The following is a 23,321-nucleotide window of genomic DNA, read 5'->3' as shown; positions in this document are numbered from 1 at the left end:
CTCTGCCTTGTTCTGCCGGCTTCTTCCAGAGCAGGGACAGCTGCTCTCAGATGCATTGTACTTTTCTCTCCATAAAGATCTGCAGCATTTGTTAGCAGTCCAGTAGCAGACCCAGCGGCAGGTCCAGGGTCAGGTCCAGCATCAGGTCCAGCAGCAGGTCCAGGGGCAGGTCCAGCGTCAGGTCCAGTGTCAGGTCCAGCAGCAGGTCCAGTGGCAGGTCCAGTGGCAGGTCCAGCCAACTTTCCACATGGCCCATGTGAAAATGTACCCTCTCCCTTCCACTTTTTAAAGCAGTAGTTATTAGTAGAGCCTACTGCCATTTCTCCTTGAGTTCCTCACAGTGGATGTTAAGCATTTGCTTTATTAAAGCAAAGTTCCATGCTCTTTGTGCTAAGTCACCTCTGCCTTTCTGTGAGAGGCTAGAATTCAGATCCACCCTCAGCTGTGCCAGAGCCTTGGTACCTGTCTCAGTTCTGGAATCTACTCTGTCCTTGTTGCCTTCCATTCGCTGACAGCCGTCTGTCTTCCTGTCACTCCTTCAACACAGAGTCCAGCAGTGTGCACACAGGTGAGCCTGTGTGGATGCTGGTTTCGTAGGATCTTATCGGGACCTCACTCATCTTTTCACTAGGAAATCAGACACTGCAAAGGACTTACAGAAAAGCCCAAAGAAGCCGTATCGATAGAATCATAGACACAGAATTCTATAACCATAGGAAATGGCATCGATTATCATGAAATGTGCACTTATGTGGGGCATAGTAAAACATCACATTTGAATACTGCACTGGGTAAGAGCTTGGAAAAGAGATTATGAAAGTATAACTGGCTCTACTCTTGTATAGTGGGACATGGTAAAGCGATGCCTAATACTGTATAGAATGGAACAAACAGGATAGAATTATACAGAGTAGTGCAGAATAGAACAAATAGTAGAGTGTTCTATAAGGTAGCATAGAATAGAAGAAACACTGTAACATTATATAATATAGTATACAAGAGGACAAATAGTAGAGTGTTCTATAGGGTAGAATAGAAGGAACAGTGTAACATTATATAGTATAGTATACAATAGGACAAGTAGTATTACATGGTCTAGAATAGAACAAGTGGGATAGTATTGTAGAGTATACAGTTGAACTAACGACGTAGTATTGCATTGCATAATGTAGTCTAGATTAGAACACACAGCATGGTATTAATATTATGTAGCGTGGTGTGGAATAGTAGAGTCGCACAGCCCAGAACAGAGAGGACAGTGACTATTACGTAGCGTGGTGTGGAATAGTAGAGTCGCATAGCCCAGAACAGAGAGGACAGTGACTATTACGTAGCGTGGTGTGGAATAGTAGAGTCGCATAGCACAGAACAGAGAGGACAGTGTTCTGTAGCATTGATGCAGGATTTTTGCTCTTTAGCTCAGCTGGGTCCAGGTTCTTGTCTCACAACCGGGAAGAAACAGGCACGCGGACATCGAAGAGTGAGTGCAGTAGAATTTATTAAGGAAAAACGAAAGGTCTCAGTGAAAAGAGGGGTCCTGAGAGCAGGTTGCTGGTTGCCCCCTTCCCAGTTGACTACAGGGGCTTTTATATAGAAGCTGATGAGGCTAGGCTCCCTGTTTGTGTAAGGAGCGAATTTCTGGTGGCTCCACCCCATTCCCCCGTGTGTATGGGGGCCCTTAGTCTGCTGTGAGCATGTTTAGGCAAGCCCCCTGTGCAAGTTCCCCTATCTGCACAAAACATGGGCTGGAGGCTCTCTGGGACCCTTCCCTTACTGTCTGCCTAAAGCAAGCTGGCTAACTCCTTTCAGTATAGAAGGAAATAGTATAGAATAGAACAGATAGTACAGTATTATATAGTGTAGAATGAAACAGTATAATAATGTGTCATAGAGAATGGAATAGTATAGAATAGAACAAACCGATCGTACTAGTGTAGTATAGAATAGTAGCCTCGCACAGCACGGAGCAGTGTTGTGCTCCATACTAGAGTATAACCACCAGGAGAGCGTTCTTCAGTGGGGCGTCACTGGCCCTTCATATTTCTTTGGTTCTATGAAAATGAGGACAGGGAGATAAGAGGGGGAGGAGGTTGGCTTTCTTACTTTTAAGGCGCTCATTACTTCCTGGGGATCATTTGATGGTCCTCTTTGGTAGTGTTCTGTGAAGCAGTCTGTATACTCTGTGTAGGATGAAATAAGATGTTTTCTGTAAACAGTTGTCTTATGCCTGGCACATGGCAGAGCCTCCGTGGATCTTGCTGTTGTGAATACACTGATGACTTCTCTACAGTGCCCTCCACACTATAAATACTGTGCATGTGGGAAGTCCAGGCCTTTTCAAAGGCTGGGTTTCATTTTGACAAACTTGGAAAGCCGTGCATATTTGGAATGGCCAGATCATCCTGCACCTAAATGACTTCACCTGTCCAGCTGGGTACAGAAACGGGCTTCTGTCTTTTCTGTCTTTTCTCCCTTTCTTTCATCTGGCAGTCTCTTCAGAGAAACCTTGACTTTGTTGTCAGAAAAACACTGATTAGCATGAGATCAGATAGCAGCTGTGAAGAATGAAAGCGCCACTAGCAAATCTCCGGCAGCCTCTGATAAGGAGAGATGCACCTCCCTGCGTGCTGCCAAGGTTTATGGAGCGGAATTCCCTGACGCCACTGCCCTCACTGCCTGCGCGTGCGTCTGCTGTGGGGTCATTTCCTTATTGGACTTGGCTGGGGGCCTCCTGAGGGGTGGATGGGTCAGGACTGGGTAATTTGGGGAAGGTATGCGTGGTGTTCCTGTTTGCAGTCTGTGTCCCTGTTGGAAGAGATGCTTTTAGTGCATCCATTAGTCCAGACATGATTAGCAAGGGTGTCTCTCCCAGGTGAGAGTTGGCGCGTCTCTTCTGAGCATCTTTCTCAAGTCTGTTACAAAGAGAACCTTGGTTTCTCAAGGTTTAAGAATTAATGTCAAAGAGCAATTTAGTGTTCTTTTTGAGTCACCAGCCTCGCTGTGGATGATTCCTGAGTCCTTGGAGGTTAGGGCCACAGCACAGTTGGTGGGCTGTCTGTTCCCCACCCTGGTGGAGACTTTCTCACCCAAAGAAATGTATTCTGTTAGCATGTCTCAATTAGAATATTTTCGTAGGAGACAGAGTTGTGGCTCTTGTTTTAATTTGTGATGGATGATTACTGTAGCGCGATCAAGGTTGACACTTGCAGTATAGCTCATGTAAAGCATTGATTATAAACACCCAAAATATATTGCCAGCTTTGTTGCCGCAGCTCCAAGGGACTAGGAATCCATATGTTGTTTTTTGTTACTATTTTTTATTTTTATTTTTGAAACAGAGTCTTGCTCTGTCACCCAGGCTGGAGTGCAGTGGTGTGATCTCAGCTCACTGCAACCTCCACTTCCAGGGTTCAAGCAGTTCTTGTGTCTCAGCCTCCCGAGTAGCTGGGATTACAGGCACCTGCCACCATATGCCCAGCTAATTTTGTATTTTTAGTAGAGATGGGGTCTCACCGTGTTGGCCAGGCTGGTCTCCAACTCCTGACCTCAAGTGATCTGTCCACCTTGGCCTCCCAAAGTGCTAGCATTACAGGAATGAGCCACTGTGCCTGGCCGCCATGACCATTTTAAATGTGACACTGAATATCTGCCTTTTTTTTTTAAGGAAGTACAGACGTCACCCCTCACACCTCTGTTCTGGGGCTGGTCTGGGCTGGCCGGGAGGGCTCCCAGGCTCGAGGCCGCGTCTGAAGTGTTGTTGGACAATGTGGAGCTATGACCCCTTGGTCTTTGGGGACGTGGGCACCTTGAGATGTCCACAGTCTTGCGAGGGTTTGTGGCTTGGTGTGTGGCTGCTGCGAGGCAGCTGTGGGCAGGGAGGAAGGACAGCAGGGTCCATCTGTCCTGGTGTGGAAAATGCCCAAGAAAGTCAAGAAATGGTACAAAAAAACAATCACTCTGAGTGTGGTTTTGTGCTTGAGGAGGATAGAAAATACCTGGAGAGACGCACAAAAGGGTTCTTATGGGCTCAGCACCTAGAAGTGGGATGGGAGGCTTGGGAGTGTGTGGAAAGGAGGATATGGTGTTATTTTGTTCTCTTTTATTTGGTAGAGCAAGTGATCAAAGTGAAGCTTGAGCGATCGGCGCAGCTCGGCCTGGCCATGGGTAGATCCCAGTGTGTGCCGCCTCCCACTGCAGCTCCGTTTCTCGGTCACGGATGAGACAGGTGGCCTGAGGCTGTGGGCGGAGGAGGGGCAGCCTGGTGTCCCCAGCAGGTGACTGTCCAGGCTGCTCGTGGGCCAGCCTGAGGGAAGGGGCGGAGGAGAGCTGGGAGGGTGCACAGTGCGCCGCCCGCCGCCGGGACTGGAACTCAGTTCTCAGGCTCGGGCTGGAAGGTGAGCCCAGGCTGCTGTCGTTGCAGGAAGATGCCGTTGGGTCGGAGGAAGATGCCCTGAGGATGGAGGAAGATGCAGGTGGAGTTTGGTCAGCAGCCAGCGTGGTCTTTCCCGCAGGGGATACGCAGTGCATCAACTCGCAGGAAAAACGCTGCTTTAGTTTTTGAATTTTGCTCATTTTTGTTTATCGTTCTGGTCGTGCTAAGATTTGGATATTGTTGGTAGGAATCAGTGTCAATTATATACAGTTGACTCTTGTACAACACAAGCTTGAGCTTTGCGGGTCAACTTATATGTGGATTTTTTCAACCAAACTCAGGGAGAAAATACAGTGTTCCTGCCATGTGAAACGCGTGTCGGAGGGCCGACTCTTTGTACACGCAGTTTCGGCAGGTCCACCTGTGGGGCTTGAATGTGCCTGGATTTGGTGTCCATGGGGTCCTGGAACCGACTCCCTGAGTACAGCGAGGCCGTTGCCAGTAGCAGGTGGTTTCTTTCGTGGTTTCCCCATTGGTTTCGCCCCACACCGTCTCGCTCGTGCCGCAGCTGCTGCTGATGATGACTGATGACCTGGGGGAGTGATGCCAGGCCCCCTCTCAGCTCAGGCCACTTCCTTGGACAGACTCATGTGCTAAGGGCACCGTTTAGCAAAAGTCCAGATTTTGGGATACGGAAAATTTGGGGGATGTGAATTCACTCGAATAAATGTTCAAAGTTGGCCTTAGAGCCTTGTGTTCTTGTTTTATAAAAGACGCACCTTTTGGGGGAAATACTGCTTAACAACATTTAATTGGAAAGGCACTGAAACAAAGTTAAGCTTTTTTTTGCATAATACCTTCCACATGGATACTGATTTTCATACAATTGTAATTGTTACTCATACATTCTACTAAGTCTTCTGCTATTTTCTACTTAACAACTTAACATACTTGTTCATTCAGTCACAAGTTTGGTTGTTCCACAGTTTGCTGGGGCCTCCCTGGGACCTGAGCACGGTGCTGGGGATGCAAAAGTAGGTGGTTCCTGATGGGATCGTGTCCACGGTGGTGGCCCTGATTGTAAGGAGTACATGTTGGTGGGGGAGGCCGACTGGTGACCGGAACCCACGCCGTGACGCCATCGTTGGTGATGCAGGTGAGGACAGGGTCTGTAGATACGCGTGGAGGATGGTGGTCCCAGACCTGGGCAGGTGGAGGTGCCCCCGAGGCCCCCATTGGACATTGACTGAGTGTGGCGAGAGCTGGCCAGTTATGAGTTTGGGAGGTGTGGGAGAGACAAGAGCAGGAGGGGTGGCAGGGGCTAGGATGGAAAGGGGCTGTTGCAGAAATGGGGGCTGGGGCCTGAGCCCTGGCACCGGGAGAGATGGAGAGAGGGCAGTGCCAGGCTCTGGAAGAGAAACAGCCAGAGCTGTGCAGCCTTGGGGTCCTGCATGGACACACCCGTGGCTTCCCCCATGAGGCCAAGCAATCCCAGGGGCCGTTTGTGTTATGCCATGGGCCTCTCACAAGTGGGGGCCGAGGCAGAACTGAGGACATCTGGGTTCTGTGGTGGATCAGCCAGGATTCTGGTTGCAAATTACAGAAAACAATTTAAACTTATGCAGGGAAGTGAGCGTGAGGAGGGGTCAGCCCAGAGCACTCTGGCCAGAAGCCATGTGGGCTCTAAGGCTGGGAGGCCCCTTGCCAGCTCATGTGCTGTGGAATGGCTTCCCTGCCTCCGGCCCTCGGCAGGTGGAAGGTGCTGCCTGGCAGCCCCTGCAAACTGAATGGACCTGTGCCCCTCCTGGCTCTACATCCCATTCTCAGGGACACGGCTGTCACGGGGGGACCAGCTCGGGCAGGGGAGGAGTGTAGGGCACCCCGTAGAAGTGGCCGTGGACTCTCTTAGGAACGATAACCATGGCACCTACCGTAGATAAAGATGTTGTCAGCCTGCGTTCTTCTCGTGTTGGTCTGGGGCATGCAGCTGCCGTGGGCTGGCGTGATCCACAGCCCTGGTCTGGGGCTTGCGGTGGCTGTGGGCTGGTGTGGTCCACAGCCCCGGGCACCATGGTACCTGGCCCTGAAATCGCATCTGGTGCTGTGTCACCTCGGGCCAGCTGTCTCCTGAGGGGAGGGGAACAGGGAACAGCCCTCTCCGCGTGGCATCCCCAGCACCACCCACCCCCCAGGACCTCCAGCGTTGACTCTGCTGGGGGCTCCTCTCTCCTGGGGGGTCCTTGTCCCAACAAGAGGACTCCATGGGCCGCAGGAGGTGTCAGGCTATTTTCTGTCCTGGAACTGGGTTGCTGGCAGCTCCCAGATGCAGGAGGAAAGGCTCAGAAGTGCCTTCCTAATAAGGAATTGTTGATGTGAACTTTGGACGGCAAATACTGCTTACATTTCCTTTTCCGTTTTGATGTGTTAATGGTGTGCGGCAACACCGTGACGCACGGGGACGCGGGTGACGGGCGTCCCCCTGCAAGGGGACCGTGCACCTGTTTGATAATAAGAAGGCATGCTTCTCTTACTGCAAATAAAAACTTCAATGGTTTTCTGCCAGAAAGACCCTCTCCTTTATGTAGGATACATAGAGGATCATTTGGCAAGTGATTGGGGATTTTGGGTTAAACTAAAAATAAATTAATTTCATTTTATAGCACTCTGAACACATTTGAGTTAATTATTCTTGAGTAGCACACAGTGTTCTGACTTCTGACTTCCCCCTAATGAATGGCATTTGCTATAACGTGACAAAACCCTGAGTCTTAGAATTATTGGGTAATGTGAAAAAAGGAAAAGTTGGTTCTCTGTTGTTTTGCTTTAAGGAAATTATATTATTTTACAGTCACTTAGTTTTCTCCTTTCCAATAAGAAAAATTGCTTTCTTACTACCTGAAAATTCGTGAAGGTCAAGGGGACACACCCTGCAGTGCATTAAAAGCCACCGTCAAATGTGGACGTGGACTCAGTTTCCCTCTGTTCTTGCCCACCGTCAAATGTGGACGTGGACTCAGTTTCCCTCTGTTCTTGCCCACCGTCAAATGTGGACGTGGACTCAGTTTCCCTCTGTTCTCACCCACCTTGCCACCATAGCTCATTTCACATTCACTTAGGAAAGGAAGAAACATTGTTTTTAATAGGTATGAAGGCAGTTGTTTTTAACCTAAGGAATAGGACATAATTCTAGCAATGGAAATTACCAACCGAGTGAGTCTGTGAGGTTTGGAAGAAAAAAAGGATTTTAACATCCCCCCTCTGTGTGTGCCCACCTCCCCCAGTTGAGAGTCACAGATTTAATTACTTTAATTTTGAGCTTAAAATAATTTGACAGCCTAACAAAAACTACTACAGTCCTATAAAATTCTGCTTGTGTGTTTGGTTTTTCAGTTGCTTGGCTTAATATGGTAAATGAATGCATTATGAGTTGTTATTTTAGTAATTGCTATAAAAATTAATGTATGTTATAGCCAAGTGTTATAAAGTGAATTTAACAGCAAAGTAAAACTAAAGCTGCATTGATTTCTCGCTGTACTTGTGGTTAAAGACGGCTCCATGAGGCAGGCCCTGTAACCCTGCAGGCCGGCGGGAGCAGGTGCTACCTGGCTGGTGCGGTCGCCACCCGTCCCCTCTTGCTGCCAGGCAGCTTTGCAGTTTCCAGGCTATGGGGGAGTCGAGGCAGGTGGTCAGTAAGAGACAGTGGGGAGTTGGGTGGTGCACGTTGGTGTGGGGTGGAAGGAGGCGTGGAGTGTGGGTGTGGAGAGCCTGGGGGAGGCTAGACAGCAGATCCAGTACCTGCACAGGGGGACAGGGTTTGGGGGGCATGGGGCAGTGAGTAGCTCCTGGAAACAGCCCTTGGGGTTTTTATAGACGGGCCTGTCTTCAGCTCTGCACCACATTCCTGCTGGGGCTGGGTGGAGGGTGGAGGCGTCGAGTGCTCGTTTCTCCAGGTGAGGGCCCAGCTGACACAGCCAGTGTTTCCTGGAGGTTCCTCACCTGGGAACGTGCCCCTGCCCTTCTCAGAACAAAATAAATCTTAAACTCTACACATCGCCTTTCCAGAAAGTGTTTAAGTCTGTGTGCCTGTTAACTCACCTAAATTTAAAGAGTAACGATAACAAATATGCTTCTTTTTAGGGGAGAAAACCTAGCTGATTTAAAAGATAAAATCAGAGGTCGGGGGACGCAGCATTTTGGAGGAGATGGGGTTTACGTCCTAGTGGGCGGCAGTGTTTCCTGAACTATTGTGTTTGCTCTATTATTACATTACAGAATTGACACATCAAACGTGGGGAAATGGTGGCAAAATGGCCCCCCCCATTCAGAGATAAACGTTATCACCATATTCATGCACTTCCTTCTGTTTTTGCTGTTTCGCTTTTTATTCTAAGACCACGTTCATAGGATGGGTATATAATCGTTTATGGTGACTTTAAAAGCACCTTTCTTGTTAAAAAGAGTATTTTTTTCATTCTGGAAAATTTAGACAACATGTTTTGTTTAAAAATTAGTTATAATACCACCATCAAGTCATCATTGTTTTTACACATTTTCTTGGTCTCTTTATGGACTTAATATATACAATTTAACAGATTGGAAATAACATAATTTTATGCGTAAAATGTTTCTTGGCGTTAGAGATGGAGCAGAGAGGAGGCACAGGGCTTCCTGCTGGCTGAGATGTGTGGCCAGGGTGTGACCAGTGGCCTCCCAAGTTTACGGTCTGCACGGAGAAGGATTTCTAAATCGCCTTACACCACACCCCCTGCAGCCGTGTGCCACTTTGATAAGGGGGTGTACTCTGATAGATTTTTCAAGACAAGGCTTTGCTGAATCTGAGGCCATTTTGGCTGCTTCTGGAGACGGCAGCTCTGGAACGTTCATGCCAGCTCTCCCTCAAGACCCCACGGATGCCATGTCCTCATCTTTTGGAATCCAGTGTTGTAGAGGAGAAGTCTGAGGCCAGTTTGATTTTTGCTTCGTGGTAGGAAACTGATGTTTTCAGGCTTTTCCCCTTTATTTCCATGATGAAGATGATGTCCCACCTCATCCGGAGGCATCTTTCTTGTCTTGTTGGGAACGTCCAGCCTTTAGGTGCCTGTTCAGGTCCTCAGTCCCTTTCTCAGCTTCCTCCCAGTCCTCCCCATCTCATCCATCTTCAGTGTAATTCTGTTATTTTTTCATTTTTACACTCACTTTCCCATGCGACTTTTGTTCTTGTTTCACAGATGCTGGTGCCAAACTGTATGTCTGAGGCCCGGGGGCCGTGTTTCATTCTGTCTGCCTCTGATGTGCTTTTGAGAAGTAGGGGTGGGGTTGCCCCCTGGGTGCTGTTTCAGCTGGACCTGCCAAGACTCCCTGAAGTGGGGGCGTTGGGCAGAGCCCATGTGGCTCTATGGGGGGCCGTGTTGCTGAACCCTGCGTCTGAGATTTGGGGGCCGTGTTTCATTCTGTCTGCCTCTGATGTGCTTTTGAGAAGTAGGGGTGGGGTTGCCCCCTGGGTGCTGTTTCAGCTGGACCTGCCAAGACTCCCTGAAGTGGGGGCGTTGGGCAGAGCCCATGTGGTCTATGGGGGGCCGTGTTGCTGAACCCTGCATCTGAGATTTGGGGGCCGTGTTTCATTCTGTCTGCCTCTGTGTGTACTTTCGAGAAGAGGGGGTGGGGGTTGCCCCCGGATGTTGTTTCAGCTGCACCTGCCCAGACTCCCTGAAGTGGGGGCGTCGGGCAGAACCCGTGTGGCTCTACAGCGGGCTGTGTCGCTGACAGAGCAAGAAGCCGCGCTCCCAGGATGCGCCTGCAGCTGTGGGCAAGTCTGGGATTGTGACGGGATCGTTTCCTTCTCTAAAATACGTCTCAACTATTATCCAGAGGGTTGGCTGTAGGCCTTCCAGAGCTTCACTCTTCTTAGTGACCAGGAGACAATTCACTGAACAGAGTTGCTGTCAGGGTTTGATTAGTCAGGAGTTTCTGCCAGAGGCTGGCGGGACAGCTCCCTCTGCAAGCCTCCTGCAGCCTCCCCGTCCCCACTCTTGGGCCCGGCCACCTGCCTTGTTCTGCGGAAGGTGCACATTCTCTGTTCTCCTGAGGGGCTCCTGGACTTCAGGACAGCCTTGGCAAGCTGATGTGTAACTCCCAGTCTCTTCTCTTTTTAGGTAAGGAATATGCTCATGGAATCCTGATCTTCTAAATTGTTTCATCTTCTTAAAACAGCCACAGCCCCTAAGCCACCTTGTGCCTGAGTGTGCATCACTTGTTATTTTTCACTGCAAAATGAACAGAACTGGAATCGTGGGATTTAGAGGGTGATGAAAAGACAGAGGTTAGGATATTCAATTTTCTCACCTCTTCCGTACACTTTTTCCTTAAATGCACCCCTTGTACGTCTGTGAAGTTCTTCCCAATTCTGTAACTTCACTCCACCCTCAAGTGGAACATTTGTGAACAGTAACAAGTATTGATGTGTGCAACTCTGCAACCCAGCTGGAATTAATGCTTTTTATTTATCAATGGATGGTCATTGGATGGCCAGAGGGATTCCCTGTGCATTGCAGGGGCCATTGCCTGCTTGTGAGTGACAAGGACATAACGAGGGCTAGGGAATCTCAGCCTCTGTGATTTGAGTAGTGACATCAAGGCAGGTGGATGACTCTTTGAGCTTGGCATGCTCCTGGGTGGCACAGCACAGCTGATGTGGAGTGGGGCAAGGGCTTGTTCCACGGGCTTCTGTGGTTTTTTTTTGAGATGGAGTCTCACTCTGTCGCCCAGGCTGGAGTGCAGTGGTGCGATCTCAGCTCACTGAAGGCTCCGCCTCCCAGGTTCACGCCATTCTCCTGCCTCAGTCTCCCAAGTAGCTGGGACTACAGGCGCCCGCCACCACGCCCAGCTAATTTTTTTGTATTTTTAGTAGAGACGGGGTTTCACCATGTTAGCCAGGATGGTCTCGATCTCCTGACCTCGTGATCCGCCCACCTTGGCCTCCCAAAGTGCTAGGATTACAGGCGTGAGCCACTGTGCCTGGCCTATTTTTGTTTTTTTTGAGACGGAGTCTCACTCTGTCGCCCAGGCTGGAGTGCAGTGGCACGATCTTGGCTTACTGCAACCTCCACTCACTGCAACCTCTGCCTCCCGGTTCAAGCAATTCTCCTGCCTCAGCCCCCCAAGTAGCTGGGATTACAGGCATGTGCCACCATGCCTGGCTGATTTTTGTATTTTTAGTAGAGACAGGATTTTGCCATGCTGGTCTGGCTGGTCTTAAATTGTTGGCCTCAAGTGATCCACCCACCTTGGCCTCCCAAAGTGCTGAGATTACAGGCGTGGGCCACCGTGCCCGGCCCTGTGTTTGATTCTTAAATCTTCTTTTTCTTTTTAATCTTTCTCTTTCTGGAGGACCACTCAGGGGATATGAGGAAGAGTTCACAGATGTCCATATTACATTCCTTTCTTAAATTAGCCTCCCTTGAACACTGCTGTAGGGTACAGACGCATGAAGGGCTGAAAGGGTGGTTGTGTCCCAGTAGGTGTGAGCGTGGAGCTGGTCTGTGAGACCCCGGTGCCGGTGAGGGCACCCGTGTGCGATGGCCTGGGACGGGGGTGTGCGGAGCCCTGACTGTGGCACACACCCTTCAGCTTTGATGTTTCAGGCCCTTGCTCTGGTCATCAGTGAGCAGAAGGTCTTACAGCAGTGATATTTATCACTAGTTGTGTTGGCCAACATTTTAGGAGGGTGAAGCTGTTTGACTTAAGCTGCTTGATTGGTTTGCATTTAAATAGACACCTGGTAGCCTGGTGCCTGGACACTTGCTCTGTGACCTGCCCCATGTGGCTCCTCCCTCTGGAATGCATTAGATGAGATGGGCGTGTTTAGGGTGGTGCGGGCCTAGACTGGAATGCATTGGATGAGATGGGCGTGTTTAGGGTGGTGCGGGCCGAGACTGGAATGCATTGGGTGAGATGGGCGTGTTTAGGGTGGTGCGGGCCGAGACTGGAATGCATTGGGTGAGATGGGCGTGTTTAGGGTGGTGCGGGCCGAGACTGGAATGCATTGGGTGAGATGGGCGTGTTTAGGGTGGTGCGGGCCGAGACTGGAATGCATTGGGTGAGATGGGCGTGTTTAGGGTGGTGCGGGCCTAGACTGGAATGCATTGGGTGAGATGGGCGTGTTTAGGGTGGTGCGGGCCTAGACTGGAATGCATTGGGTGAGATGGGCGTGTTTAGGGTGGTGCGGGCCTAGACTGGATGAGATGGGCGTGTTTAGGGTGGTGCGGGCCTAGACTGGAATGCATTGGGTGAGATGGGCGTGTTTAGGGTGGTGCGGGCCTAGACTGGAATGCATTGGGTGAGATGGGCGTGTTTAGGGTGGTGCGGGCCTAGACTGGAATGCATTGGGTGAGATGGGCGTGTTTAGGGTGGTGCGGGCCTAGACTGGATGAGATGGGCGTGTTTAGGGTGGTGCGGGCCTAGACTGGAATGCATTGGGTGAGATGGGCGTGTTTAGGGTGATGCGGGCCTAGACTGGAATGCATTGGGTGAGATGGGCGTGTTTAGGGTGGTGCGGGCCTAGACTGGAATGCATTGGGTGAGATGGGCGTGTTTAGGGTGGTGCGGGCCTAGACTGGAATGCGTTGGATGAGATGGGCGTGTTTAGGGTGGTGCGGGCCTAGACTGGAATGCTTTGGATGAGATGGGCGTGTTTAGGGTGGTGCGGGCCGAGACTGGATGAGATGGGCGTGTTTAGGGTGGTGCGGGCCTAGACTGGAATGCTTTGGATGAGATGGGCGTGTTTAGGGTGGTGCGGGCCGAGACTGGATGAGATGGGCGTGTTTAGGGTGGTGCGGGCCTAGACTGGAATGCGTTGGATGAGATGGGCGTGTTTAGGGTGGTGCGGGCCTAGACTGGAATGCATTGGGTGAGATGGGCGTGTTTAGGGTGGTGCGGGCCTAGACTGGAATGCGTTGGATGAGATGGGCGTGTTTAGGGTGGTGCGGGCCTAGACTGGAATGCTTTGGATGAGATGGGCGTGTTTAGGGTGGTGCGGGCCGAGACTGGAATGCTTTGGATGAGATGGGCGTGTTTAGGGTGGTGCGGGCCGAGACTGGAATGCATTAGAAGTGCAAACCCCGCTCCACCCCAGACCTGCCCCACCCCAGTGTGATGCGGAGGCCCAGCATCCTTCACCTGCCCTCCAGGTGGGTCTGAGGACGCTGAAGTTTCAGAGCGCTGCTTTGCTAGCACACTAGCGAGTCCTGCTTAAAGAGGCCAGGATCTGAAATGGCAGGTTACCAAATTGTGTAGCAGAAAAATAGAAATGTTTCCTTAGAATGGGTGTAGGAAGGAAAATGATTTCCTTCATCATATCTGGAAAAGATTTCAAATTAGTAGGCACTATTTGGAATTATTAGTGGTCTCCTGTATTTCTTTCTTTCTTTCTTTCTTTTTTTTTTGATACAAGGTCTCACCCTGTTGCCCAGGCTGGAGTGCAATGGTGCAATCTTGGCTCCCTGCAACCTCCACCTCCTGGGCTCAGGTGATCCTCCCACCTCAGCCCCCTGAGTAGCTGGGACTACAGGCGCGCTACCACACCTGGCTAATTTTTGTGTTTTTTTTTTGTAGAGACGGGGTCTTGCTATGTTACCCAGGCTGGTCTTGAATTCAAGCATTTCTCCTGCCTCAGCCTCCCAAAATGCTTCTGTACCCCTGCCCCAACAAGGAAGGACAAGAGGTGTGAACCACACACCCGGCCTCCTTTCTTTCCTTGTTGGAGTAGGGATGGAGAAGCACTTGCCGCAGCTGACTTGAATACCTCTCACTTTACTTAGCTTTCCTCATGGGTAACCCGGCAGTGCTGTGCACCAGTGCTGGCAGTGTTTTCTCGATGGACTGGCAGAAAATCAGGCTGAGACCCGGGTTCCTTTCTCCCTGGGTACTGACCAGGTGGGAGAGGAGGGGCGTTGTCTGAGTATCATCTTCATGAAGGCTGGTGGGGGAACGTCAACTTTAAGGTGCCTGGGATCTAAGGCATAGAACCCAGCAGTACAGAGGAACGTAGGGAATGTAGCCTCGGGAGCAGAGATGTGCGGGCCGGTGCCCTCGTTCCTGGCGGGATCTGAGTGCAGGGGTAGGTTGGTGACCCAGCCGAGGTTACAAGACCTGCCTGGAGGCATGGCTGGCATCCCTGCTGGCCCCAAAACTGCCCATTTGGGGATTCCCCGCAGTCGCAGACTCACCTAGGGGTCTGGAGAGCGTCCCCACCATGACCTCAAAGAACGAGGTGTTGCCTTGAGATCTTCCAAGGTGAGGGTAAGTTTTTTTTTTGTTTGTTTTGTTTTTTTGCAATTAGCAATAATTTGTTGTGAATGATCTTGGATCTATTTTCCACTTCTTTGTATAGGAAGAGAGACAGAATAAAGTCTCAGTGTGCCAGATGCCATGTAATGAAGCCATGGGGTTGACGTTGTTGATTATTACGTAGCATCACTTTAATTGGAACATATTCACACGTGTCCACAGCGCGTGCGTGTGCCCAGTCCGATGAGCACGTTGGATTAGGGTCGCTGCTGGTTCATGCAGCCCCTCTGGGTGGGGCTGTCTCTGTGGCTTGCCCAACACCCTTGCTGCTGCTGCTGTTGGAGTCTAGCCTTGACCCGCCTTGCTGCCCCCAGGTTCTCGGGGCCTGCGTACCCTCTTCCCCACGCGCACCCTCTTCCCGGTGCGCACCCTCTTCCCCGCCAGCAGCCTCTTACCCGCGCGCACCCTCTTCCCGGCGCGCACCCTCTTCCCGGCGCGCACCCTCTTCCCCGCGCGCAGCCTCTTCCCCGCGCGCACCCTCTTCCCCTCGCGCACCCTCTTCCCCTCGCGCACCCTCTTCCCCTCGCGCACCCTCTTCCCCGCCAGCAGCCTCTTACCCGCGCGCACCCTCTTACCCGCGCGCACCCTCTTCCCGGCGCGCACCCTCTTCCCCGCGCGCAGCCTCTTCCCCGCGCGCACCCTCACCCCCGCGCGCACCGTCTTCCCCGCGTGCGCCCTCATCCCCGCGCGCACCCTCTTCCCTGCGCGCATCCTCGTCCTGGCGCACACCCTCGTTCCCCGTCGCGTCCACCCGGGGTCTGTCGTGTGTTTCTACTTTGGCCATGCCCGCCTCTTGCCGTGAGCTAAGTTTATTGAGGTGCAGTGAGAAACCAACAGACGGGAGCAGAGTCCGAGGCTGTCAGGGCGGGAGGGAGCCTTGGGCATCTCTTCCCCAGCTCTGGCGACCCACCCTTCGGGATGTAGTGCAGGGGAGAGGTGAGTTCTAAAGGTAAGGCCGCGGTGATTTCCTGAGCCTTAATTATCTAACACTTGGCCATCTGCCGTGTGGCCCCATCGAAGGGCACCTCTGGGGACAAAGCAGAGCCTCTGGTGGCCGTGGGCGGGGCGGCCGTGCCTGTCTGTGTGTCCTACACTGGGAGCCCCGCCAGCCGTGGGGACGTTCAGGCACTTGCCGCCTGTGGGAGGTGTGCGTTAGTCGCGTAGTAGGTGCGGATGTGTGGAGGGACAGGCACAGGCCCACAGGCGTGGCGGGCGTGGGAGAAAGCGCGCAGAGTGCCCAGCAGATGCCGTGTGGTCAGCGGAAGCCATGGACACAGGTCGGGCGGGGAGGCACATCTGGAAATACGCTTTAAGCAGCATCAATGGATAATGCTGTGATTTGGCTTCCTCTCGTGGTCCAAAACACGTTCTAGTGATGCCGCTGATTTGTGTGTACCTGGGACAAGGATCTAAATGTATTAGGGCCTTGATGTAATCTGTAAAACAGGCACAGTATGCCTATTTCAAAGAGACAGCGGACATGAAAGCGTGCTCTAAACTATTTAGCGCAATGAGAATGCTTCCTTGTCATTAGCAAAGTAAAATGTCTCCAAGGCGAGCTTGCCATGCGTTTAATGACCTTGGACATGAGCTTCCTAAACCTGCCAGAAAGTGTTTCCAGCGTGGCTTCATGCAGTGGCTTCAGTGGAGAATGTGCATATGCGGCTGATCCTGAGAGCCGGGCAGCACCCTCCCGACCTGACGCATCTCCACGTGTGGACCGTGAGCTGGGCAGCACCCTCCTGACCTGACGGGTCCCCATGTGTGGACCGTGAGCCGGGCAGCACCCTCCCGACCTGATGGGTCCCCATGTGTGGACCGTGAGCCGGGCAGCACCCTCCTGACCTGACGGGTCCCCATGTGTGGACCGTGAGCCGGGCAGCACCCTCCCAACCTGATGGGTCCCCATGTGTGGACCGTGAGCCAGGCAGCACCCTCCCGACCTGACGGGTCCCCTTGTGCCCATTGTGGGACCTCCATCATGCAGGCAGGTGACATGCATCAAACTGAACGCAGGGAGGAGGGTCCAGGATTGTGTGCGGGCTCCGTGTCTCGTCCTTCTGAGGCCTTCTGGGAAGCCAGGAGGGCAGTGGGGTCTTTTGTGTGTTTCCTCCTGGTGGCCGTGGGTTTGTAGCAATGGCTTTTTGCAAAAAGGCCCGGAGGCGGAATCAGAGCCTGTCCTGGAAAGGATGATGCCTTTGCGGGCACCTCTTTCCACTACTCCAGTGCTCCTGTGATTTTAAATATGTGCACCCTGCAGACTTCAGCCTTCTAGTGTCCTGGGTGAATAAATGCCAGGATTGCTCCAATGCCTGCAAAGCCTTTTGGTTTCCTGTTAGAGTGACCATTTTTTGAGTCAACTGAAGCAAACTCTGCTGTCAGCATGAAGGAGCCACTTCATAGTTAGGAGGTCAAATTAAATGGAATTCTCCTAAATAGAGTGTGCTCTTTTCATAAATTTTAAAAATTCATTTATTCATCAAACACATATTGAGTACTTATCACTCTGGTTGCTAGTTACTGTTCATATGTATTTTTAAGGAATTATTTCCACCTAGCTTTGAAATAACATTGCATTTAGAATTTAGCCCAGAGGTGATTAAGCATGAGCTTTTCACAGCAGTCCTGTTTTCATTTTTACTTGAGAACATGTTCTCAGACTCGGTGCCCAGCTGACGTTACCCGTGCGTTGCCCGTGGCACACACCTGGCCGGGGCTGTGTCTCTGGGGCTTCAGAGGAGGAAGGAAGGGCTGCCAGGCGTCTGGCCCTTCCACGTTTCCCTGGTGGAGGGATTAGGCCTTGGGCAGGAGTCTTGGCTTGTCTTAATGGATTAGCTGGTGTCTCTCAGTCAGCTCTGCCTTGGTATTAAGCTCTGGATTGACTCTGACCTCTGAATGGCAGAGGAGAGGACGGTGATTTAGAATCAGTCATGCAGACCGGGGCACTCCGCGGGTCTCGGGTAAAAAGTGGTGGCAATTGATTGCTTGCCCTTTTGGGAGAACTGTGTGGATTGACTCCTCTGAAGACCTCTTTCTTTTGATTTTATCTTGAGACTTTGTAGAAGCAAAAATGCCTTTAAACAAAATTAAATGATGGGCTTTTGTAATGTTTGTGTCTCCCCAAGATTCACAAGTTGGAATCCTCATCTCCGAGGAGATGGTGCTAGGAGGGGGAGCTCTGGGTGGTGAGGAGGTCGTGAGGGTCTCATAAATGGGATTTGTGCCCTCATAAAAGGGACTACAGAGAGCTCCCTCGCTCCTTCCACTGTGTGCGGACCCAGTGAGAAGACGCCGTCTGTGAACCAGGAAGCCCTCACCAGACAAACCTGTCAGGCCTTGACTAAGGACTTCCCAGCCTGAGAGCTGTGAGAAATGAACTTGTGTTGCTCGTCAGCCCCCGCCCAGCCTATGGTGTATTGTTACAGCAGCCTAGGTGGACGAAGGCAGGTTGTGAATTTTCTGTTGTTTGTCAGCCCCCGCCCAGCCTATGGTGTGTTGTTACAGCAGCCTAGGTGGACGAAGGCAGGTCGTGAATTTTCTGTCATATTTTCTGGCTTCAGATACTTGGTAGGGAGATGTCACCATCTTACACAGGTGGGACCATCTGGAATCAGACGTTGTGTTATGATTTGACCCTGTTCTTGCCCCACGCCTCTGCAGTTCACACCTCCAGGTGTCTCGGCTGCCCGCGGCCCCTCCAGGTGTTTCTGATGCGGGGGTGTGGGTGCTGGTGTACACGAGTCCCATGTGGTGCCAGTCGCAGCTATGCTTTCGGGGAGCAGGACTAGGAGCTCCCTCCCCTCGTGAACCAGCAGCCTCACTGGGAAGCTGCTGAGAAGTGTTTGACAGAAAGTGATCACGCCTCGAGACTGAAACTTCCTGTTTACAGGGAACTGAGGTGCATAGGAGGGAATTTAATGATGCCCCGAGAGACAGATGCATCTGGGGGATGTTCTGCAGGACGTTGGCCCCGGACTCTCGAAAAGTCATCACAGATAAAGGGTGTGAGGCTGTCCCTGACGAAGATGGGGAAGGAGAGTCACTCAGCGCAGTGTGTGGCCCGGATATAAAAGACGTTTTCGGGAGAATTGTGCTTATTGAATATAAAGTGGACAGCGATGCTCTGAAATGGTTCTTGTCTGCCGATGATGGTTCTGCGGCTGCAGAGGGGCCCTTATTCTTAGGGAACGTGTGCCTGAGGACTCGGCGAGGCGGCAGGAGCCTGTCACCTTCAAGTGGCTCCGGAGGAGAAACGAATCTGTCTCTCTGTATGATCTACAGAGAGTGAGAGAGAGAGTGAGAAAGCAAATCTAACGAAATGTTAGTTGTTGGAACTCCACGTGGAGAAAATTGGCCACTCATTGTACTGTTCTTCCACTTTTTAAATATGTTTGAACATTTTCATAATGAAAATGTGGGAAAGTAAAAATAAATCTGGAAATTAGAATGGAAGTGAGTCAAGCCAAGCACTCTTGGGTTCAGCCAGGAAGAGCCGACGACCCGTTGGTGTTCTGTTGACTTGTCATGGGGATTTCCTCCTCCCGGGTTCACCACCTAGTTTTCCTTGTGATAAAGTTATTGTATACGTAGCTATGAGCACAGGTTGATGCTGAAAACACACGTGTAGTGTGGATTGTCATTAAGAATGTGGAGAACTGGCTAAAGAAACCACTTGTACAGTTTTGAGATGAGCACTGCCTGCCTCAGCATCTGTGGTTAACAGCTTCACTTGGGTGCAGAGCTTGATAGAGGTTTGAGTGACTCTGTCTTGATGGTCTTCTGTCGGAGGACGAGGTTAAGTGCCACCACTGAGGACCCCGTTGAGCCTCTGGGCTGGAAGTAACTTCCCCTGGGCTGGTGAGACAGCCTCTGGGGGTCTTTCCTGACGAGACCCTTCACTGAGCTGCAGTTTGGCCACCTCTGCCCTCACCTCCCTGACTGCAGGGCCTCGAGGTCTCACCACCTCCAGCCTGAGCGCCCAGTGCCCAGGGGCAATTTCCCGCCTTCCCTAGGGGCTCAGGATGCTGGCTTCTGGGGTAGTGCCCACAGCTGGGCCCCTCCTCCAGGATTGCCCATGGCCTCCTGCTGTGTCATACCGGCCGCTTCACTGCAGCTGCAGCCCACAATGGGCGGCCACTCCTGCTTCTGTTGGTTGAGGAGACGCAGGCCCTCGCCCAGGCCCCCATGGGCCCTCAACGCCCCAGAGACCCAGCTTCCTGGCCTCGCCCCTGCCTGCCCTAAGGCTGGGCCACCTCCCCCTGCCCAGCCACTGGTCTCTGTACAGTGTCTGTCCAGGACGTCTATCCATCCATCCTTGACATGTGTCCAGACGTGACCACTGTCATCCCAGTCTGTGAGGGGCGATTAGAGCCCAGGTGCTGGCCGATGTGGAGATTCTGATGGACTTCAGTGTGCAGGAAAGTGAGTTCCTTCATATCCACAGCCAGCTGGGAGCCCACCTCATTCACAGGTGGATTTGCCTTGTTTTTTGGCCCAATCGCCTACATTAAATCAGAAGAATCACAGTTCCTTGCTCTTCTGGCTTTTGTGACTGTCCGCCTCTCTCCTCTGCCTTGGGTTGGAGGGTGGGGTGTGTCATGGGTTCGTGGAATCCTCTCTCTGTTCTTGTGTGGCCACCAGGGACTGTTATCCAGGCTGATTCCACAGGAGGAGTTTGGGGTGAGTTCCTGAGTGAGAGTTGGGAAGACTGACGTCTGTGTAAACCTTGCTTGTTCGTGGTTATTCCTCTCAGTCTTCTTAAATTCTGAAAAATCGGGGGCCAATTAGAAATAAGGATTTAGGTATGGATCAGTGAGGACAGAATGTTGATCTAATTGGCTTTAAGTTGTGTGTGATAATTTTACGCTACCCTCCGGAAGAACTTAAGATGTTGACGGTGTCGTGAGAATCATTTCTTTTTTCTTTTTCTTTTCTTTTTTTTTTTTTTTTGAGATGGAGTCTCGCTCTTGTTGCCCAGGCTGCAGTGCAATGGTGCAATCTCAGCTCACTGCAATCTCTGCCTCCTGGGTTCAAACAATTCTCCTGCCTCAGCCCCCCAGTAGCTGAGATTATAGGCGCTCACCAACACACCCAGCTAAATTTTTGTATTTTTAGTAGAGACGGGGTTTCACTCTTAAGGACGTTGTTCATTAAGTACTAATTGGTGGCCTGCCCTTGAACTAATGTTAGTGTAGTACTGACATCATCAGCCGCAGCAGAAACTTACTTGGCATCCCTGGAAAAGACGGCAGGGAAGCATAGCGCCCTGAAACCGCCTCATTCTCCAGCGCTACTTCCAACTCTGAGCTGATGGTCATTACGAGTGGATCTGCCCTGGACAAGTAGTTTAGTGTAGCTGCCTTGGACTGTCAGGCTAAAAGTAACAAACCGCCAGAAAACTCAGCTAATAAAATGTCAGGGGAGACTTGGGGCACCAGGAAGGGGTGAGGCCTGTCTCTCTGTGTGCCATCTGTGTGGAGCCTCAGTACCTAGGGGACAGCGTTGATGCTGAGCCCCAGGTTTTTATTAGCGTTTCCCTGAATAAAACACCACTCGTGAGCTGTGGACTGGGAGGCTCTTTCTGATTATTAGGCTTCATAATGCGGGATCACTAGGCAAAGTGGACGTGAGGGCCATAGGGTCTGGAGACTGTCCAGGGCTGCTTTCTGGAAGGCGACCAGCCTGCTGGAGGGGGACAACAGGCTTGTCCCTTCAGCAGTGAAGCCACCAAAGAGAGTCTTTTTGAGAATAAAAGAGAGAAGCTTTTAAGGAAAAAAGCAGTTTCTGTCTCTTTGGGAGTTGAGTGCATTTTCCCACATTTATTCAGAGATGTTCCTCAGTTCCCACTGTGTGCCGTGGCCCCGCTATGGGGTAGGGTCACCCCACCGTGTACCTAACCCAGGAAAACTCCTCTGCAGTTATTTCAGAGGCTGTTTGCATTTCTTGTGCCTCAATGGGTGGAGTGAGTTTTTCCTCCTACTGTTATTAGTCAGTTTTCTTAATCTAGCCTGTTACTGGGATAAGTTCCAGAGCCGAGCAGTTTTAAAAACAATCTTTGCACCTTGCATGGAGAGCAGTCCACCTGTGGGTGGTTTGTTCCTGGAGGTGCTGCAGTGGCCTTGGATGACATGAGGGCCCCCTGGCTCAGGATGGGCCGAGGGAGGAGTGCGTGAGCAGTGGGTACTGGCCGGAGGCAGGGGAGGCATGGCCACCTGTGGCTCGAACTCCCCCGGTCTGCTCTGCGGCACCGCCTCGGACTCCCCCCCGTCCGCTCTGCGGCACCGCCTCGGACTCCCCCCGTGCGCTCTGCGGCACCGCCTCGGACTCCCCCCCGTCCGCTCTGCGGCACCGCCTCGGACTCCCGCCGTCTGCTCTGTGGCAGCGCTGGAATGTGAACGCTGTTGCCCTGGACGTCTTCTCTCTCTGCTAAGTGCCCAGGCTCTTGGGTACACAGGCGGCCCCAGGTTTTATTTGGAAAGGGTGCAGAGAACAGTGAAGTAACCCACGTGCCTAAGCTTTGATTGACATGAAGAAATGTAGAGGCTGCTGAAATCCTGGTCATTTTAGAACAAAGTATTTTATTAACAGTTTTCTAAAAGAAAGAAATCATTAAAAAATTGATCCCTGTTGAGGTAGAAGGACCTCGTCCTCATCCTCCTCAGTTCCTTCCAGAATCAGCTTCGAGTTCAGCTGCAGAACGGGTTCTGGTGGTGGCTGGAGCAGCCCAGGAGGGTGCCATCAGGTCTGAGTTCACGCGGGTGTCCGCGTGGTCTCCAGTTACAGCGCTGGCCGTCGGGTCTGGGTTCACGCGGGTGTCCGCGTGGTCTCCAGTTACAGCGCTGGCCGTCGGGTCTGGGTTCACGCGGGTGTCCGCGTGGTCTCCAGTTACAGTGCTGGCCGTCGGGTCTGGGTTCACGCGGGTGTCCGCGTGGTCTCCAGTTACAGTGCTGGCCATCGGGTCTGGGTTCACGCCGGTGTCCGCGTGGTCTCCAGTTACGGTGCTGGCCGTCGGGTCTGGGTTCACGCCGGTGTCCGCGTGGTCTCCAGTACGGTGCTGGCCATCGGGTCTGGGTTCACGCCGGTGTCCGCGTGGTCTCCAGTTACGGTGCTGGCCGTCGGGTCTGGGTTCACGCGGGTGTCCGCGTGGTCTCCAGTTACAGTGCTGGCCGTCGGGTCTGGGTTCACGCTGGTGCCCGCGTGGTCTCCAGCACGGTGCTGGCCATTGGGTCTGAGTTCACGCCAGTGTCCGCGTGGTCTCCAGTTACGGTGCTGGCCGTCGGGTCTGAGTTCACACCGGTGTCCATGTGGTCTCCAGTTACGGTGCTGGCTGTGGAGTCTGGGTTCACACTGGTGCCCGCATGGTCTCCAGTTACAGTGCTGGCCGCTTGTACCTTTCTGGGAAGTTAGAAGGAGGACCATTTCATCACCTCCCTGTCCTCCCACACCTGACCTATGCTGGGCCACCGCGAATTCTTCCTTTTAACTGTTTCTCTCTTCACAGGCAACACTGGCATTTTGTGGTCCACGTTTGCCTCTTCTGAAAATGGATTCTGTGTTGCTTTATAGAATCACATGGTCTCTTTTACGAATTTCGCTTTTCTTTCAT

At 52.0% G+C, this 23,321-nt stretch overlaps 1 protein-coding gene and 1 long non-coding RNA gene across 6 annotated transcripts in view; one reads left to right on the top strand and one right to left on the bottom strand.

Annotated features, from left to right (window-relative positions):
- The window catches only part of DIP2C (disco interacting protein 2 homolog C), a 405,817-nt gene that overhangs the window by 29,899 nt on the left and 352,597 nt on the right, over positions 1-23,321 (top strand). The gene's annotated exons all lie outside the window — the stretch shown is intronic.
- On the bottom strand, positions 5,294-6,635 carry DIP2C-AS1 (DIP2C antisense RNA 1). Its single transcript, XR_010127368.1, has 3 exons — positions 6,568-6,635; positions 6,304-6,455; positions 5,294-5,634 (listed from the first exon to the last, which is right to left on the bottom strand). It is a non-coding gene; the product is annotated as a DIP2C antisense RNA 1 (long non-coding RNA).

The sequence above is a fragment of the Pongo pygmaeus genome, chromosome 8 (genome assembly GCF_028885625.2).
Source record: "Pongo pygmaeus isolate AG05252 chromosome 8, NHGRI_mPonPyg2-v2.0_pri, whole genome shotgun sequence".
Taxonomy (NCBI): Eukaryota; Metazoa; Chordata; class Mammalia; order Primates; family Hominidae; genus Pongo; species Pongo pygmaeus.
Note: the sequence above shows the minus strand (reverse complement) of the source record. Positions and strands in the feature narration are given on the sequence as shown.